Source organism: Coccinella septempunctata, chromosome 8 (assembly GCF_907165205.1).
Source record: "Coccinella septempunctata chromosome 8, icCocSept1.1, whole genome shotgun sequence".
Classification (NCBI taxonomy): Eukaryota; Metazoa; Arthropoda; class Insecta; order Coleoptera; family Coccinellidae; genus Coccinella; species Coccinella septempunctata.
In genome coordinates, this window is record NC_058196.1 from 21,798,261 (window position 1) to 21,819,242 (window position 20,982).

Here is a 20,982-nt window from a genome sequence, read left to right on the forward strand (position 1 = left end):
ATTCATGTTAATCTGATAGTTTGCGTGGTGGTTCTGGCCGTTCGAAAGAGTTGAAAATGGTTAAAAAAAATTTTTTTCGAGCGTGTCAGATTTTTAGAGGATATGTTAATTGAGCACAACGGAAGCTACTTTTCAAGGGATTGACAATTCGCACGTGACGCAAGGTCAAAGCGGCTCTCTGAAAATGCAAATAAAAATCCTTACTTGTTCATACTCGAGAGTGTCAGATTTTCATACAGATGGTTAACCACGGTGTTGCAGACGTGTTTACTCATTAATCTAACACTGATCATGGGGAGTTTTCTTAATCTGACACATGAAGATGATTCAAGGCATTTTTTTAAATATATCTCCCTTCCTGTACCTCTAAACGTTTCTGTATTCATCATGAAAGTCGTAGATATTAAAATTATATACAACTTTTGTCTGATGCAATTTTGCCTTCTCTTAAGCGTTTTCGAGATACAGGGTGATAAAGGCGAGAAGGTTAGCCACATATGCGAAAGGCCAAGGTCAATGTAGAAACCCAGTTCAATGTACATTAACCGCCATATATCTCGAAAATGTTCAAACGTAGAAAAAATTACTTCGGACAAAATTTGGAGAAAATGTTATGCCCAACAACTTTTATAATGAATGCGAAAATAATTTGAAGCCCAGGGGAGGAGATAATTCAAAAAAACGGATTTTTGTGACCTTTATGGCCAATTTTTATTGTTTCGGCTTGCTGAAACTGTCAGATTATATTTTTTCCGTTATTATTGAATCATTAGCTACAATATGAGAAAAAAGCTACCGCGCTCAAGAATGTACACGTAACATTTTCGTCAAGCTTAAATTTTCAACATGTAATTAACCACATATATCTTAATCTGACACTCTCGAGTATGTACAATGATCTTTTTTTTACTATTCTGACAGACTGTCCTAAATAATTTCCCCTATATAAAGGCCTTATTTTTGGTAAAGCTGCTCTACAGGGTCCAAGGTATCTCCTCTTATATTAATCTGACACTCGAGTAAATCCCGAATTTTCCTCTTGGGCTGCCCAACTATTATACTGTATTAATAAATTCAGTTGCAACGGATCGTTACAAATTGGCGCCCAATGTGGGGCAATTTCAGCTGTAATAAAAATTAAGGCAAAGCTCTGATTGGAGAAGAATCAAGTACAAAAAAACAAACAGATGAATATTTTGGGTATTCTTCTATAGTTTGAAGAATAAATTGATCAGTCGGGATTTTTTTTAGAAAAGTCACTTCTTGAATTGAATGAATTGAAAAATATGGGTAATATAATATATGAAATATGTTTGGAGTAAAAAGTTGCAATTCAGTTGATTGAAACAACAAGTTATACATTACCTAATAATAAATTCAGTTGCAAGGGATCGTAATAGTACCTTTGTTCATTTGGTTAGAGCGAATTTTGTGTTTTGTCTCAGATTGTTATGATGAAGAATTTTATCGGGAGATAATAGTTTGAAATCGTATCCTGAAGATTCAAAATACCCTCCCAATTGGTGAAAGGATTTTCAACCACAAAAGTGATTCATCATCGAAATTAATAATTTATTCAGATTATGAATTATTATTGCTAAGGGTATTGCGACAAACTTCAGGAAGTGATTCTCTATGAAGGAATAATTATTATAGATATCGATTGAAATTTATTCTGGAAGGATTCTGCATTTCCTGAAACTTTTTAGGGTTTTCACTCCCAATCTCTGAAACAAAATCAATTCAAAAATGAAATAAACGATTTGCTCCTGCGTAAATTCTTGCACTAATTTGTCAGGAGCAAATCAACTAGAAAAAATTGTTGCCTGACAATAACATAAAAATAATATTAAAAATAGAGAAATTAATCGATCGCAGATCATATTTGTTCTAATACAGAAGACCACATGATGGATTGGAATAACACTAAAAATTTAATGACGGACCCACTTGGGGAGAGAGCCCACCAAAGTAGCGTAAAGGTGCCTACAGATTACTCTGACGTGGGCCCACGTCATAATGCGCATGATTCAAAAATCTAACATAAGATTTTGCTCGAAAACGTTCAAATTGTTCTAACGTGACATAGGAATGCACGTTAAACGTCAAGTCAGATCAATTTGAACGCTTCCGCGCAAAATCCTATGTTAGATTTTTGAATCATGCGCATTATGACATGGGCCCACGTCACTGTCAGATGTGAAATGTTACAATAAATTCTACTACAGTCGATTGATGATTTTGAATTTCAATCAACCATTTCCGATCTCGATTTGCTTGTTATAAGGCTTCTGCTCCCGAAATGATTTCAAAGTTTTCAAATTCGAAAGCAATACTCCTCTGAGTCTTCTATCGTCCGAGGAAAGTCTCGTCTCGTCTCGTACATGGAATATCGTGTCTCGTCTCGTCTCGAAAACGAGACGAGACGAGACGATACTCTCGTGGGCATCACCTTATACAGGGTTTCCCACGGTCATTTATTTAGTACCGTATCAAAAAAAACATCCATTATTTTATGACCTGATCCTGATAAATCATTGCAGAACTAATTGTCTCAATGTATTTGGTATGTCATAAATAAATCCAATTCAATAAGTCGAGAACGATCTCAACAAATTTGCGAACAAAAACAGGTGTATCGGGACTCAAAATAGATCATCTTTTCTCTAACTATCAGCACAAAGCTCTTCCTTCTTACATAACCGTGTTAGCTGTCAACTCTAAATGAAAAATAAATGTTAGTCCCTACTTTCTAGACCGATCTATCTCCACAATGAAGTATAAATAGAAACTTTCACGACATATCAATTTTGTTTGATGAATATGATGTCGAAGAGGGGAAATTGTTGGGAATTTCATTAAACTCTAAACTAGGGACCGTCATATGAAATTTTTGCGGGAATTCTCCATTGAAAATACGTGATGAATTGCATCGCATATTTCTATATGATGGACGCTATTGTAATAATATTTATCGGACTTTTTTTGTTACACGGGAGAGGGCATCGATGAATATTTATGTTTCTATGATGTTTGATGAATCGGATCATCGTGGAACATATTGTTATGAATATTTGTGACGACGTAAAATTGAACATCATCAATTAAGATGGATTTATTCCATTGCATATTCAAAGCGAATTGTGGAAAACCAGGACATGATTTTCAAAATCCGGAATTTTTATATTTAATGGCGAAACCAAATCTCTAACACTTTGATATTCCTGTTTGGTTTTTCATTTCCAATAATTAACTTCCGGGATAGAGTAAAAAAATCAAATTAATACCTTGAAATGAAGTTTCTTTTAAATCCGTGTTCAACAATCCTTGACTTCAGCCACCAATGGCTGTGCTGACACAGCAACGTTATTTCGAATCTAAAGCAAAAAATGCACATCAGATGGTTTCAAACGCAGAAGTCTTGCAGCGCGCGAGTTGTATAGCAATTAAGACTGAAGTAACGAAGGACCGACTCAGATGGAGCGGTCACATTCTGTGTTTTTGTAGATTTATTCCCGGTAACAGGATGCAGCAATGAATAAATGGATTTCAAATAACATGCAGAATATTTTTTTGAATAGATTTCAGCTCTTTTCCCCTGTTCCCGTTTTGGTAAATTGAATTCAGCAACTTAATCTTGGGAATACTTGCAAATTATCAGTATATGTACAGTACCTATATAAGGAATGAAATTTATTCAAGATTTCAACAGCAATGAATAACTTTCAGATCGTAATTATATCCACCTGTCTCGCAAACAACAAAACAGAAAATCAGAACAATAATCACTGAAACATTCGTCATCCTAAACATTAAGTGCCCTAATTTCTAAGATTCCGAGATATTAAATTCGTTCAGGCCAATTAAGAGCTCGGAAATTGACAAATTGCCCCTATAATGTCACCAACATACTGAGCCATTTTATAAATCGTTTTCATCAAACTATTTTCAGTGGAGGTTAACGAGGAAAACATTTATTTCGTACTTCGTTCCAGAGGCTCAGTTTTCTGCTCAAATGAGAAAATTCGACTTTTCAGGATAGAAAATTTATATTTATGAGGTTGAATTCATTCAGTCCATTCTAACTCTCACAATGGACAATGGAATACTGCCAATTGAGATTTTGGAATTGCATTTACTATGTAGGACTTCATTTCAGTAAAAAGGTCTAGAACTCATAACTTTTATATCACATTATGAATAATACAGACAAAAAAAAATTTTTCAGTACTTCTCGAAAATGATTAATTCGCAATACATTATAGCAATTTCTAAGTCCATTTATAATTCTGCATCGCTGCATGCCTCATAATACAGGGTGTAGTCAGTAACTCTACAAAGGTACACTCTCCATAGATACAGTAAGACCTTTTAAGTACCTACGGATGGACTGTAGACCGTTTTCGGGATCATTGTCTCTCATCAGTACAGTGTAGGGTTAGATATTCCAACTGAAGGAAGAGGTCTTGAACGAAATCGAAGCGACGTTTTCAGAAATTCTCATCACTTTTGCACATGTCCTGCAAAGACGGAATCAACATCGCACTTTCTTTTTAGTTGGGGAGCCCAAGAGAAAAATTCCGGATTTACTCGGGCGTGTCAGATTAATATTAGTGGAGATACTGTATACAGGGGGAATTGTCTAGGACAATTCTGTCAAAATAGTAAAAAAAAAACGATACTTGTACATACTCGAGCGCGTAAGATTAAGATATTATAATATGTAGGTAAAAACATGTTGAAGAGTATACATTCTCTGGATTTGACGATTTAAGCATGACCAAAATATGTGGGATGGCGCCAAATTTGCACAGAAAAACGTCACGTGTACATTTTCGAGCCCTTTTTTCTCATTTTGAAACTAATGACTCAAGATCTTACACTTTCAGCAAGCCGAAACAATAAAAATTGGCCATAAAGGTCACAAAAATCAATTTTTTTCAATTATCCCCCATATAATTTTGTCCGAAGCAATTTTTTCTACGTTTGGACGTTTTCCAGATATATGGCAATGAATAATTAGACTGGGTTTCTGCATTGATCTTGGCCTTTCGCATGTATGGCTAAGCTCCTCGCCCTTATCGCCCTCTAACTCGAAAACGGTTAAAAGTAAAATTGCTTCAGACAAAAGTTGTATTGAATTTTATTATCTACAACTTTCATAATTAATACAGAAACGATTAGAGGTACAAGAAGGGAGAGATATTCTTTAAAAATGCCTTGGTATTATCTCAAAACTATCGGATTAAGAAACCTCCCCTAATTAGTGTCAGAAAGGAGTCTTCAATGTCATATCTGCAACACCGAAATTAACCATTTGTCTGAAAATCTGACACGCTCGAGAATGTACAGGGTGGGCAAAATTCGTTGTCTACTGAAGGGATCTCGAGAACTATAGCAGCTAGAAGAAAACGGACGACACATTCTCGAGCTCTTCTTTCCTTACTATTCCAAATCTGAAAACAGATCCAGCCTAACGGTCATAGATTTTGAGTTATGAACGAAAATTGAGAAATTGTCATTTTCAATGAAACTGAATAACTCGCTTATTTGAACTGGTATTCGAAATCCGTTCTGCAGGCACTTTTTTATGAGGAATTTGAATATGATATTATTAAATTTTTTGATCCAGTCATTTTCGAAATACGACAGGGATTTCTGATTTTTCAAATGTAAACTATAGTTTATTGTTTATTGTTGTTAATCAGGACACATACAGGTAATTAAATACCCAAAAAATGGTCACAATTTAGATTTAAAAAAATAGAAGTACCTTAAGAAAAAGCAAAAAAATGCTGGAGAATTAAAATTACGTATTCAATATTAAAAGAAAAAACCACCACAACAGTATACATCATCTATGTGGGCCGAAAGTCAGAATACCGCGATCAATGGTAAGATGTGATGAAATAACTCTTTAGCCTTGACTTGACAGAAATTGTGCTGAGAAAAAATGGGTCAATTACTTCTTTAAAGCTGTTACATTGACTGAGCATTCTATGAACAGGAGAGTTCATAGTTGAAAGTTCTTTCATCTTGCTGCAATTTTTTTGCTGTTTTGAAAAATGTATCATATGTTGCTATTCACATGAATGCTACACGAGAAAAAAATTCAATACTATTTCCTGCTTTTCGATTCTCTGTTGAATTATAAGTAGGCTGGGTTACCATCTCGTAAGGCTCGTAAGGCTAGCGCGCTCGTCTTTCGGCTTGAGCTATTGTCCACAATACTAGCAAGCCACCCGAGTTGCATAAGCAAAAGCACGAGTGTTGTGGACAGGCCTTTTTATCAGCGAGTTAGGCTAGCCGCACATTGAAGTTAGTGTAGCCTAGCACAGCACAGCGGAGTTCCTACATAGGAAAACTATTCCTGTGCTCTGCCTGAACGATGCCCGCATATGGAGAGTAGCGTAGCCTAGCAAAGCATAGGAGAACTATAGAAAGTTGCTTCTTTGTCCTTAGTTAACAAAAATGTGGATCCTGAACTTACTTTTTGATTCGAAATCAAATTCAGAAAATGGAAATATTTTGTTTTTATATAGTTTGTCCAAATTTCTGCTAATATCCTTCCAGATTACATCTTTGTGTTTTGTACGCATTAAGTCGTTGTTACTCGTATCGTAAATTCCATTTTCATAAAATTTAACGGTTACATTTAAAACAACGTGGTCACTTTGCAGAGGAAACTGTGCGAACACCACAACCGACGCAGGAGAGACAGAGTACTCTGTTACTACGTTGCGTAGGCCTCTGCTCTGCTACGTCCAATATGCGGTGTTCTATTTAATTGCATTTGTTACAAAATCCTCTACTAGGCTAGGCTCTGCTGTACTGTGCTGGACTGCCCTCAATGTGCGGCTAGCCTTAACGCTAACGTTAACGCTGCGCTTAGTTTATTCCAAGTAAGTTATGTGACTTACTACAGGGCTTCTTGAAGCCCTGTAACGGAATTCGGTTCGACATATATAGATTTTTCAAATCACTGCTTTCTAACATGCAATATTGAAATTTACTGAAAGTTTCGGAGTCCATATCACACAATAAACTAAAATATGTTCCGGAAGAAATGAAAAACATCTATTTTCGAGTAGTTCCAAGAGCTCATTCCCCAGTTTCGATTTTACCGATGTCCGGAGTTGGCATTCTCGTAAAGTTTCGTCTCAGGTAATATTCCTGCCTGTTCGTTCCAAGGCAACCATTCAACCATTTTCGAACGATACCGATACAATATCGCGTCATCCATATCGTATTCATCTACGTTCGGAGCAGAAATCCATCGAGTGGAGAATTAATGAAGGAAAAGTTCCCCGACTGAACTACGATAGTGCTTTATCAAACCAACGGAAGAACCCCGACCATAGTTTCCTGTTTTGCTTCGCAATGCACATCGATATATATACGCCTCCTCTCTTACTGATTGTCGACAGCGTCCTTTAATCCTCAGGCATTAACTCCATAGTTGGTATTTCCATTGTTTCCGGAAGATTTGTTCCTTCTGATCGCGAGAGCGCCGAGCGCGATGAAAGGGGTGATTCCGATTGGGGTGAGTCTCTTGAACACATCTCGCGTTCATCTGTGAGATATTAGACGAGGCAAAACAAACTTGGAAATGGAACATCTCACGTGTACCTCGAACTGGATAATTGTTGATCTTTCTAATGTTTACACTGCTCCAAAAATGCTGTGTTAATTCGACAGAAAACTTACTTTTTCTACAAGCGTGCGCGTTCAACCTTTTTCCCGCACGCATTCCAAGTTGCAATGAGTCACTTTCCCAAAGAGTGCGGGAAAAACGCCTGCTATTTCTTTCCCGCACGAAAATGCGTGCGGGAATGGATTAGCAGGGGTTTTTCCCGCACGCAAATATTATAGAGTAAATTAAATTATATCATCTTTCTATGGACCGACCGTCAACGATGAGAAACCCTTAGTAACGACATGCAGAATAACGTCTGTCATTATATAGGAATTAATCAAATGAGATATGATCTGTTTCGTAAAATGGATACATTTTTATATTTCAAGCGCTTGCAGAAAAAATATTGTTCCTAACTCTTGCGGAAAGTGTCTTGCCCGCACTCAACTGCTTACCCGAACTCTGCTTCGCATCGTTCGGGCAACGGCAGTTTCGTGCGGGCAAGTATCACTTTCCGCACTTGATAGGAAAATAACTATTTCGTACTTGAATCAATTTTTCAGTATGTTGGCGTATTTCACTCACACAAAATATGGTCCTCAGGACAGTTTATGGCTGTAGGCGTATGATTTTCTCTGTGTCCGTATGTGCGGTGAAAGGCTATTGCAGCAAGTCATTTGGTGTTGTGTAGCATAAATTATGGATTAACTATAACGAACATAACATGCACTTTTATGAACTCACCAAGAAGTTGATAACGGTCTCCGGGTTTCGGAAAGAATAGTTATGCATCGCAATAGTATCAGTGGAGGTGCTGCGTTGAAAGAGTAAGAGCTAAAACGGTCGCATAAGATCGGCTAATACGATTAAGTGCACAACAAAATCCCTTTTTCACAGCATTCCGAATTACTATCTCATTTCGGCAAGCTACCTAGAGGATAGTTTATGGTGAAACAATCCGGAATAGGTTGAGCAGCTTTAATTTCCGCCAGGCACCCACGACAATGTAGGGAACAATGGCCTGTAAGATATCGTTGAGCACTCGGACAAGAGAACCTAAACACATATAAATGTGTTCACGCATGTCTGTTTTAGTCTGATGGGCGAATATTGATGTGGTCAATGAAAATATTCTGTCCGGAATGAATCAATATGCAGGGCGAGTTTATGACTTGTACAAATATCTTAAGAGTAGATTCTTGAGATCAAAAGAAACACTTTTTTTCATTACCATTTTTTCCGAATCGGCTCGATTTAAAAGATACAGGCTGTTAAAAAACCATAAAAAAAGGTTATTTTTAGTTCTATTTCACAAACCGTTTTATCGAATGAAATGAATTTCAGAATATAGTTTTTCGTTTATTTGATGAATCTTTTTCGAACACAAGATCACTATATCACTCACGTCTTCCAGTTTTTTTCATTATGACCATTACGTTTCATGAAAATACCGAAAATTCAAAAAACTCAGCCCTTGAAACTAAATTAGACGCTACATAATGAATATTCGAATAAAAGTATTCTTCATATTTTCTCGTAAAATGAGCCGTTTTCGAGTAATTCGATGTTCAAAAATTCGAAAAATTCTGTAATTTCTCCGAATGCAACTCTTTTTAAAAGAGCCACAGATGTGTAGTGCCACAGATTTAGCTAGTTATCCTGAAAGAAATATTGTTTTTCCAGGGGTGGCATAGCTCATGATGAAAACTTAAAATGGCTTAATCTTTCAATCAGGGCCGAATTGGAATAATGGTATAAGAAAAAAGTGTTTCATTCGACCTAATGTTAAAATATTTGTACGAGTCAAAGACTCATCCTGTATATTATTATTGTCATTATTTATACAGAAAAAAATATAAACTCGAAATTTCATGATGAAATGGTTTTTCTATCGTAACATCAACTAGCGCTTCATCCATTTCATCTTCATTGTCCTCAACTAGTTCTTCTAGAATTCTAGATATTCAATATCATCATCACGTCTGTAATTCATTTTCGATTCTCTTTCGATCCGGTCCGCCCATGCTTCTGATTTATGGATATTCGTATAGGCCATTCCTCCTTCTCCACGCAGGAGTGGAATTCTAGTCTTTTCTATTCTCAGACATTTTTGCAGGATCTATGCAGAATTATTGATGGTATTTAGTTATTGATCTCTTTTGTTCTATCTACGATATCTCAAGTACTTCAAGGCGTTTTTTAGAATTTGTAATCCATTCCAAAAAATTGGAGAACCAATGATGTTGGTTAGGTTAGGTTTCCGTACCTAATTTTTATGACTTCTATGTTTTTTTCATCTGATCAGATAAGGGAAGGCAGTTCGTTCTTCTGGCGCTTGTAAATCCTCCGGGTTGAAGCCAGTGCATTTAACCTACCTATCTTCTGATTCATTCATTCATTCATTGCTGTATCCCGTTACCGAGAATAAATATACAAAAAGACTCAAAAACAAAACTATCGGTGCGATCACACTTATAATTTCTTAGGGTTACTTGCGACTGTGTGCTCTCCTGTGACTGACAAGACCCAACCGTGACCTACAGATCCTTTCACACTCCGGGCATGGATAGTCACCAACCAGATCTGGCCGCCGCTGTATTCTTCTCGAGTCTCCATTATAACTGTGGACCAAAGACCTCCACTGTGATCTGTCTAACGCTAGCTGTTCCCAGTTATGATTGTCTATATCTGATTTTAGGGATTGATGCAGTATATCCTTAAACCGCTCATACTGGCCTCCTGGTTTCCAAGCCCCCTCTGTGAATTCGCCATACAGAACTATTTTGTGGTGTATTGTGTCTTGCATCCTCAGAATGTTGCCGCTCCATCTGAGTCGGGCCCTCGTTACTTGAGTCTCAATTGTTATACAACTCGTGCGCTGCAAGATTTCTGCATTTGAAACTTTGTGGAACCATAGGATTTGCATTATTTGTCACAGATGACATTGCTGCGTTTGTTCAACTCCAGCTTTCGCTTCCGCAAAGAAGCGTTGGGGGGACCACTGCTTCGTAAACAGCTGTCTTGGTCTTCAGATTGAGGTCGCGATTTCTAAACACTCTGTCCTTTAGCTTCCAGAATACCCTAGTATTTATGAAGCTTCCCAAGTATATGAACTGCTCGACATGTTCTAGAGTTTCATCCTCCAGGCTGATATGTGTTTAAAGGCTTTCTGGCGGACTCACAAGGATTTTGGTTTTGTCAATATTGAGTAGAAGGTCTAAAGCTTCGTATATATGTTTTTAGGTGTCCAACATTATCTGTAGAACCTCTGAGCTTCCAGCGATAAGTGCGCAGTCGTCTGCATATTGAAGTTACGTGATAAACTTTGTAAGGGTTTTTGCTCTGAGGCGCTTCAGGTTAAACAGACCTCCATCAAATCTGAATCTTATTCCAATATCTCTTACAGGCATACTCATGTCAGCAATTATCGAGACAGCTATGGCGAAAATATTGAATAGTAAAGGCGCCAACACGCAGCTCTGTTTTATACCAATGTTAAGAAATGGTCGGTTGTAGAACCATAATGCTGTATTCTAGCGGTGTTGTTGGTATGGATGGAGGCTTTACACACCGCTAAGAATTTTTCGGGTACTCCAAAGCGTCCCATGATTTTCCATAGCGCTCTCCGATTGATCTTCTGATGTCCTTTGAATGTAGATCTACTTTTTATCTTATCACTACTTAATGAGCGAATTCAAGTCGAAGGTGGATCTACCCGCTTCTTGTTTATGTATCTTTTCGTTCGATGCCAAACAATTCAGTTTACCTTCACCCACCTGAAGATGCTACTGTGGTAGCGAAACACGTGTCATTATTAGATAACTCATGTAGGTGAAAATCATGTAATTCAGTTTTTAGTTTAAATGAGGGAGATTTCATAACCCCTGCCACCATAATTAGATACCCAATCTGCTATACGCATTCGCACGAAACGGTTGCGGTTTTTCCGGAAAAATTAAAGCGTCCCCACCTGGTTTTCCGCGTCGGAACAACACGCAGTCTACAGAGTAATTAATAGGCGGCAGTTGTCGCATTCTAATTATAAATTAGACCATTATTGGCACTCCGAAAACGCGCGCCATGTTGCAATCTGTTCTGTTAATAGTAAACAAAGCCAACGTTACGGTGCGAATCTTCGCGTAGCTAGCGTCGTCTATTCTCCACTTCAATTCATCATGATCGTCTCGGATTCACGATTCATCCGTTAGTTTGAGGCCGATTCATCAGAGATGCTCTGGCTCGATTTTCAATCTCCAGCCAACGAATGGGACGGACTAGGTTGGAAGGCACTCAGATTAAATGAGAGCTTAGTCACCAGGGTGGTGATATTTGGAGCACTGCAGCCCCTGCTTATCACACTCACTTATACTCACTGATACTGAGACTCGTTATCTGCTCAATCAAAAAAAATTTTAAAATAAATGGAGTGATAATGCCAAGCAATGAATATAATAATAAGATGCATACCACCCGCCGATATGAATATCAACAAGTGTTACGATCCCAATTGAATTGGCCAATTTGCCATCGTCAGGACAACTAAATGGAGATCGTTCCACCGAAGAAAAGCAGATGCTGACCAGGGTTTCGGTCTAATTTGACCTCGTCAAAACAACACAGCTTCTTCTCCGACGGAACAACGTTGGGAATTGATGGACCCTTATTAAATACTGGCAGACGCTTCTGAGTATTGCCGAGTAGTACTTGAGCGCCACCCAGTATGAAACGAGATCCGATTCAATCCTCTTCAAATCGAAACCCAGACGAGTTCAGCATTGAACCTAGTTCAACCTGACAAAATTTTGCGGAATTGTCAGAGTTGGGCTAGGTTGAAACTTAAACTCAGCTTGAACTTGAACTCTATATACCACTGGTCCTAAGTTATAAAATGGATAACGTATTCAAAAAGGTGAATAATAAACTAAATTAATTTAAAAACGTTACACCTGTTTATAAAGATTGATTTTCATTTTTTTCGAGATACCTCAGGAATCATCAGAGAAATTTGGAACTCATTCATTCATTGCTGTATCCCGTTACCGGGAATAAATCTACAAAAAGAAGAAGAAAAAAAAAATTCGAACAGACTTGTAACTTCTTAGTGCTATTTGCGACTGTGTGCCCTCCTGTGACTAAAGAGACCCAACCGTGACCTGCAGATCCTTCCACACTCAGGGCATGGATAGTCTCCAACCAGATCTGGCCGCCGCTGTATCCTTCTCGATTCTCCATTATAACTGTGGACCAAAGACCTCCATTGTGACCTGTCTAACGCTAGTTGTTCCCAGTTATGATTAGCATTAACTGATTTTAGGGATTGATGTAGTGTATCCTTAAACCGCTTATACTGGCCTCCTGGTTTCCGGGCTCCCTCAGTGAGTTCGCCGTATAGAGCTATTTTGGGGAGTCTTGTGTCTTGCATCCTCAGAATGTGGCCGCTCCATCTGAGTCGGGCCCTCGTTACTTGAGTCTCAATTGTTGTACAACTCGCGCGCTGCAAGACTTCTGCATTCGAAACTTTGTGGAACCATCTGATGTGCATTATCTGTCTTAGATGACGTTGCTGCGTCTGTTCAAGCTGTTTAATATGTCGCCTGTAGGGAGTCCAGCTTTCGCTTCCGTAAAGAAGCGTTGGGAGGACCACTGCTCTGTAAACAGACTGTCTTGGTCTTCAGATTGAGGTCGTGATTTTGGAACACTCTGTCCTTCAGCTTCCAGAATGCCCGTGATGCCGAATTGATACGGTTGTGTATTTCCGTGTCAAGGTTAGCCCTAGTATTTATGAAGGTTCCCAAGTATTTGAACTGCTCGACCTGTTCTAGAGTTTCATTGTCCAGGCTGATATCTGTTTGAAGGCTTTCTGGCGGACTTACCAGGATTTTGGTCTTGTCAATATTGAGTCTAAGGCCTAAAGCTTCGTATATATGTTTATAGGTGTCCATCATTATCTGTAGATAATGAGCTGCTAGCGATAAGTGAACAGTCGTCTGCATATTGAAGTTCCGTTTACACCAACACAACCAACATTGAATAACGCTACTTTTTTGTTTAAGCCACTACCATTTAAGCCACCCTGTATTTCTAACGGTTTTCAATATCCCTGTAGTCCCCCTCCAAAAAGTTCTAATCCTTGTACCGGTAGATTCGGGTGACTTGGGACAGTCCTGTAACTTGCAGATTTCTTTCTTACCATTTATGAGTGAAGGGACAAACTTATAAGATTTTGTAGCGTCTTTTCGGTTAGTTCAACAATTAATTCCTGTTGAGTTCACCGTGACCAGAGCGTTTGAATTGACAGGAAAAATTCACGAATTCAAGAGAGTGAAAGCGCGTTTTTTTATGGCCCTTAGGCCCGTTTGCACCAATCCCCCTTAAAATAAGTACTTAACTAAGCGTAGTTCAAAGTTAATGGACGCTCAATTTTATTGTCAGTTGCACGACTGCGGCTTAACAGAATCTTAAGTAAGGTGCAACTTCATTCTAGTCTGATAAAGCCTTTTCACTGGTTGGTCGGTTACCGATGATCGTTGTCATTTCATTAACCTAACTTTATTGTCCTGTCAGTCAGATTCAAGTAAACTATAGGGTACTCTAACAATTTGTCAAAATCAGCTGAGTGTTCGTTACCGTGGGGCACACAAAGCTTTTTATTATCACCATAAAGAGGCATGTCTGAAAAAGCTAAAGTCTTATCACTCTAATCTAACGTCGGAAAGAACATTTTTTCCAAAAACATGCACAAAACACAAAACATGCGACCAAAACAGCACGCGAATCAATGGAGGGAAAAGCTTGTGTGCCCCACGACAGCGAACGCTTAGCTAATTTTGACAAATCGTTAGAGTTCCCTATTATATTATAATCAAAGAGTGACAACTTTTTGTTGCTGAATTAGCATTATGATTGATAATGAAATAGATTGTCAAATAAAAGGTACTTGACGTTATTAGAAAAACCACAGCAGTTCTGCAGCCAGTTTATGAGTTCAACAAATTATTTAAGGTTAGAATCCCGCCCTTAAATACCTAAGTGGTCATTACAGGAGCGCTTAAATGTAAGGCTAGCTTCAGCCATTTAAATGTCACTTTACAGTTGGTGCAACGTAATTTGAGTTAAGGGTTCATTTTAAGGGACACTTAACACTAAGTACGTTTGGTGCAAACGGGTCTTATACTTTCTAGTGTCCTGTAGCTGTATTTCACTTTGTGCATGTGTAATTTTTTTTTTTGGATACGTGGGATATTGGGATATTAGATATGTCATGAAACAAGGTTGTTTACAAATCAAACGGCAACACGGATCTCATTCATTTATTTTGTTGTTTCATAGGGTGACTTGGGACAATGCCGAATAGATACAAGCGGCGCATTGGCAGCAGGAAATATGCCGATTTTTCGCGGGATATTATTATTTACGTTATTTCCACAAAGAATTCTCCAAAGAATGAAAGAAATCAAAGTTCCCTTGTTTTGTTTAGTTTTTTTACATTTGAGTTGCAATATATTCGTTTCGCTGTAATAAGGATTTATCATTTGATTTCCTTACCGAATTTCAACTATAATATCACAAATTTTAATTTTTTAAAACTTTACACCGTCCCAAGTCACCTATTTCATTTGAGAGTTGAGAAATCAATAGATTTCAACTTGTGTCCCCAGCCTTCCAAATCGGTGGGTGACTTGGAACAAGTATATTTTATTGTTTTCAAAATTTATATTCGAATTCTGCAGCATGGTATATATCCTCATCAATAGTCTGAGTCCTTAAGCATATTCGAACCTCTTTTTCAGATAAAAATAGGTCACCGTTTTGAAAGTATGACAAGTTGAATTCAACAATCTTCCCAAGTCACCCAAGTCTACGGTATATGTAGAAGATTATGTAAGCCATACCAAATTTTTTGTCTCAATTCACTAATGCACTTCATATTTCGTATTTTTCATTGTCAAATCGATTTATCAGGAACCTGTTGACTTGTCGTTTAATATCCTACGCACTAGGTTTCTACAGATTGCTTTCGTTGCCGCGACGTTTTGTCTTCAGAAGCCTCCCAGAGGTTAATAACTTACGTTCTACGGATATTACAGGAATCCGCTTAGGGGATGTTGGAAGTCTAAACCAAAATCGTTCAGCTCGTATTTAATGAACAAAACATCTTTGGATTTTCTAAGCGAGTCATCTGAGATGTTCTTGCATAATTGGCCAACTTAATAAGCTCATTTGAGGTACGGGGATGATTTCGATTCCAGGCATTATCCGTTCGAAATGAGAGACAAACTTCAATACGAATCAGAAGCAGGAAGGCTTCCAAGACAAATGCGCCTCGACTTCGCTTTGTTTCAGAAATATTGCTATGTAATTTTCCTTTCTCCAACTTCAACAAAGAAGTAAACATCGTACCTACTAAAAGACATCGATTGTTTTTATCACTCCTCCCCTATTGGACTTGAACTCCTTGCTCAAATGGATGAGATTAAACTGCAACTTCGATCTCTTAAAATCCGATTTATTGAGAGCTAAATAGGTTAACTATTCTATCTTGAGATTCAGAGCCAAAAATGTCAATGAATATATTTGTATATTAGTGTAAGTAAAAAGTAACGCATGACAATCATATCTTCGATATCTACTATCTTGTAGGAGAAGACTCAAACAGAATATGTTCCGAAATCAGTAGTCTACTTAATTGGAGTTTCTATCTTTCTTGAATGTTGGTGTAGATGGCTAGGGTTGCCTATGCTGCTTTCAGTGGTGCTAAAATAAGGACTCGTTTCCTTAACTTGTATCCTAGTACAGAGTTTGACTCAGGGTGCAACCAGATATACAAACCACTGTGGCCTGCAAAATTCCCACAACTAGTCTTATTTTTTTGGCGCTCTGAAAACATTGTGAATACTTGTGCAAAAAACTGTCTATTCATTCAAGAATTATTGACCTTTTGGGCTGCTGAGGAAAATCGAATTCAAATTGCTAATAGCCCAAAAAGTAAGATTTGTAGTTGTAGATTAATTAAATATAAGTCTATGACAAAAGATATTTTGAATTTTTTAGTTAGGTTCATATTTTTAGGTCAATCAAGCAAATTTAGAAAATAATTGTATCTGAATTTGAGTATTTGTTCGTTTGTAATACTTTTCTAGGTTATATCTATGCGGGGTGAGTTTTTGACTCGTAGGTACAAATATTTTTAAAGTAGATTCATGACGTCAAAAGAAACACTTTTTTCTCATACCATTTTTTCCGATTCTGCCCTGATAAAAAGATATAGCTATAGTTTCAAGAGTTGCAATTCTTGGAATTTCTGGTATTTTTATGGTACGTAATGGTCATCATGAGAGTGCTGTAAGAAATGGGTGATATCTTGTGTTCGAAAAAGGTTCTTCAAATAAACGAAAAACTATATTCCGAAATTCATTTCATTCGATAAAACCGTTTGTGAGACTAAAACTAAATTTTTTTATGGTTTTCAACAGCCTGTATTTTTTGAACCGAGTTGATTCGGAAAAAAAAGGAAGGGAAAAGAGTGTTTCTGTTGATCTCAAGAATCTACTGTTAAAATATTTTTACGGGTCAAAGACTCACCCTGTATATTTCAGTTGGGTCTGAACTTTCAAGGCCTACTGGGATGTCAATAATTTTTTGATGGACTATACAAACAGTCCTTGTTTATATAAAGTTAGTGCTTAACTTGTTCCTTCTTCTGGATCTGACCTATTGTGTTCAGTGTTGACGGCTGACACCACGTGCAGTTTGAGTTCATTTTCGTCGTTCTTGATTCTTTTTGTCGTGATGTGTGAAATCGATAAATCAAAAAAGTGATGTGAAGATATTTTATATCATACTCCGAGCGCTCATAATTTCAGTTGAACAAATCCAGCTAATTGCGCATGTTCAAACTTTGAATTTATTTCTACAGGAACAACCGATATACTTAAAATTAAGGATCCAACGCAATTTGTATTACACATATGACCAGGTAATTAAACGATCAAATTATTTCGTTGATTTTTTTCATTGCCTCCATCACATTATTCCGAATTTCTGAAGGACAGCTGCCCTAGATCAGCACAAAAAGATGATACGATTTTGACTAATCAATTGATTGGAAGTTCAGCTCATCAAGGGAAAACTTATTTAGTTGAACATTTCATTTGGTTCTGAGCTTGCCCTTCGTGGTTGAGATGAAAACAGTTGTTCTTTCATTTCTTTTTTCTTATATTTCCCATTTTCTTTTCCTTGGTCTATCGCATCTAGTTTTCGCAGTTGTGTACAAGAAATATAATACATCACTTTCATCTAAGTAATGGGTTCCTACTTGACAATGAAAGATAACTGTTCAAAACTTCTGTCTGAAAAGGACTCTCTAAACAAACTTGCTCTTTGAAGGAGTTCGATTCATTCGCTCTAAAGTTGTTAACTTCAGACATCAATGGATGTTTTATTGTATCTGGATTAATTTCTATTTTTCATCTGCGTCTATGACGGCGTTATCTTTTTTTGTTGACTTCATAATAAATTAATCCCCATTTAAAATCACCATGAGTGGAGCTTGTTTGTCCTATTGTGACAGCACCTCGAAAAAGTCCTAATTAGAACAGAAATAAGTATAGCGTGATAGCTATATCTGCCTCTGGTTGAATGGTGCTATAGGTACGACTAAAAAATATTAAAAACATCCTAATTCTGACTTTATCTGATCTACACTGCGCAAAAAAATTAACGCACATTATGGAAATCTCAACTTTATTCTACAACTGAAGTTGTTCTCAATGATGATTATTTTTATCAGAATTATGCATGCAGATGTTATCCATTTTCAACGGTTTTCTTCAATACAGATGTTTTTTCGCAGCAGGAATAAAAAAAGATGATATTATCAGATTTTGAATGTATGGCTCCATTCTAAAATGAGTTGTTCTCGATCAATTCTAGTGATCAATAGTTTTTTTTTCGTTTGATTTTCTACACTCGATCGCTATGCAACGCGAAACACGCAATTTGATCCAAGAGGAATATGCCCAAGCGTCAGTTTTGCGAGAAGAAGGGTGGACATACACAAGAATTACAGAAAGGTTTGGAGTTTCCCATACAATAAGTGTGTCCAGAATGGTCTGATAGATCATTTCCTTGTAGAGACATGTTAGATTGATTTTCACGGAATTTTGAGGAAAGCAGTTGGTCAAAAAACTACATTCAACTAATGCCAACGTTTCGTAGATATATTTCTACTTCTTCAGGGCTACAAAAGAGAAATTTACAGATATTAAATATGGCACAAATATATCTGGTACAGTAGTTTTTTGACCAACTGCTTTCCTCAAAGTTCCGTGAAAATCAATCAAATGTGTCCAGAATGTTGCAGCGATTCAGGGAGACAGGTATGAATGTTCGAAGACCAGGACAGGGTAGACCACGGGTAATAACTGCCATTCAAGAACATTACTTGAGAGACAACGGTTTGCAACCGCTCGCCTCCTTCAAATTCAGCTTGAGCAAACTCATGAGGTGCAAATTAGCACTCAGACAATAAGAAATCGCCTCAGAGAATATGATTTAAGGCCTCGTGTCGCGGCAAGAGGCCCAGCTCTTACCCCAGCCCATCGAAGGGCGCGTTTGGATTTTGCGAAAGAGCATATCCATTGGGAAGAGGCCGATTGGGAAAGAGTTCTCTTCATAGATGAGTCTAGATGCTGCCTCTACCATTGTGATCGACGTTCCCTTGTATACAGACGTCCACATGAAAGATATGCTCAGTGCAATTTCCTGAATACTACTGGTTTCGGGGGAGGATCGATTATGGTATGGGGTGGAATATCTTTGACTGCTCGCACAGACCTAGTGGTCGTTGAGAATGGAGCTATGAATGCTGATAAGTATAAAAGGAACATTTTTGAAGAGCATGTAGTGCCATCTGCCCCATAAATTGGTGAAAATTTCATTTTTATGGACGATAATGCCAGACCCCATCGTGCGCGCATCGTTCAGGAGTACCTTGAAGAGATTGAAGTCTCTCGGATGGAATGGCCAGCAAGAAGTCCAGATCTCAATCCGATTGAGCAGGTTTGGGACAACCTCAATAGAAGGCTGAGAAGTTCAGAAAATCATCCATCTACTCTTAATGACTTAGGAATCCAACTCGGAGAAATCTGGGAAGGATTAGATCAGAACATTTTAAGATCACTCATTTTGAGTATGAACCGTCGTTGCCGAGCTGTAATTAACGCAAGGGGTGGAAATACCAAGTATTAAATCACTTATCAGCATTTCAGTATTTCTAAAATTGTTCATTTCTCTTCCTTCACCTAAGATTCGGTAAAATCCTGAATTTTTCTTCCATTTAATGTGTCTTGTTTCGTTCAAAACCTTCCCGAGAGAACATAAAAAATAAGTTATAAAGTCAATGTAGAGTTAACTTTCATTAAAATTGAGATTTTCAGAATGTGCGTTAATTTTGCGCAGTGTATTTGAAGACGAATGCAAATGCCGCTCTTCTCAACATAATACAAAACTTCTTAAGGTCAAACACATTTATTCATTCACATCTTCTGGACTAGGAACCCTCTCCTTCATATCCACACGTGTGAGTAAAAAATCCGAATAAACAGTTCCAAAACTATCAACTCTGGAGAAAGCCACCAACGTGTGAAAAAACATCAAATACGCTGCTGCCATGAGAAAACTTACCAGGAAATTGCTCGTCTACTAACGGGGAAGCGCGTTGGCAGGTAGCACACAGGTTAGAGCGCGGGAGGGAGATTGGAAAACCGCACAAGAGCAGATCCCAAAGAGAACTAAAGCGCGCTGGTTAGATGCAGGAGCGTAGGGATGCTGTGTGTGCATTCGGACCGGCGCTATAAGGACTAGCCTACGTTTAAAGGTGAGATAATTATATCTGACGCCATGCTATAGCCGGCCTTATGTTCCTACGGGATGGGGGAATTTATTCGCGGTTCTATCGCGAGTTTAGCATAATTTTTCCGGAAGAACGGTCGCGTAGGATGAGTTTGAGGAGTTTGGTTGGTGTTTCCTTTTATTCCCGTTAATAATGATGTTTTGAATTCGTCCCGCATAAAATGATAGCAGAGGTAGGAATGAGTTGTCGACAACGGTATTTCAACTTGTTGGTTAATGATTCTGTTTCCTCCCAATCTTCTTTCTATGTGAAATATGGACGCAATACCAACAAAGAACTATGTAGTAACATTTATTACAAATAACAGACCACCAGTATACACAAGGCATATCAATCTAACGTTTATACAGGGCGTTTCTTTGGAAATTCTTGAATGGCGAATAAAGAGCACCGAGGTGGCTCCGTGTAACTCAAGAGTGATTTTTGACAAGCT

General features: G+C 37.8%; 1 protein-coding gene across 1 annotated transcript in view; it reads right to left on the reverse strand.

Annotated features, from left to right (window-relative positions):
• LOC123318645 (poly(rC)-binding protein 3) overlaps positions 1-20,449 on the reverse strand; it is a 186,468-nt gene extending 166,019 nt beyond the window's left edge. Inside the window, exon 1 of the mRNA XM_044905321.1 lies at positions 20,321-20,449. The gene's annotated coding sequence lies outside the window, so the exon portion shown is untranslated. The remainder of the gene's footprint in view (positions 1-20,320) is intronic.
• Between the last annotated feature and the right edge of the window lie 533 nt (positions 20,450-20,982).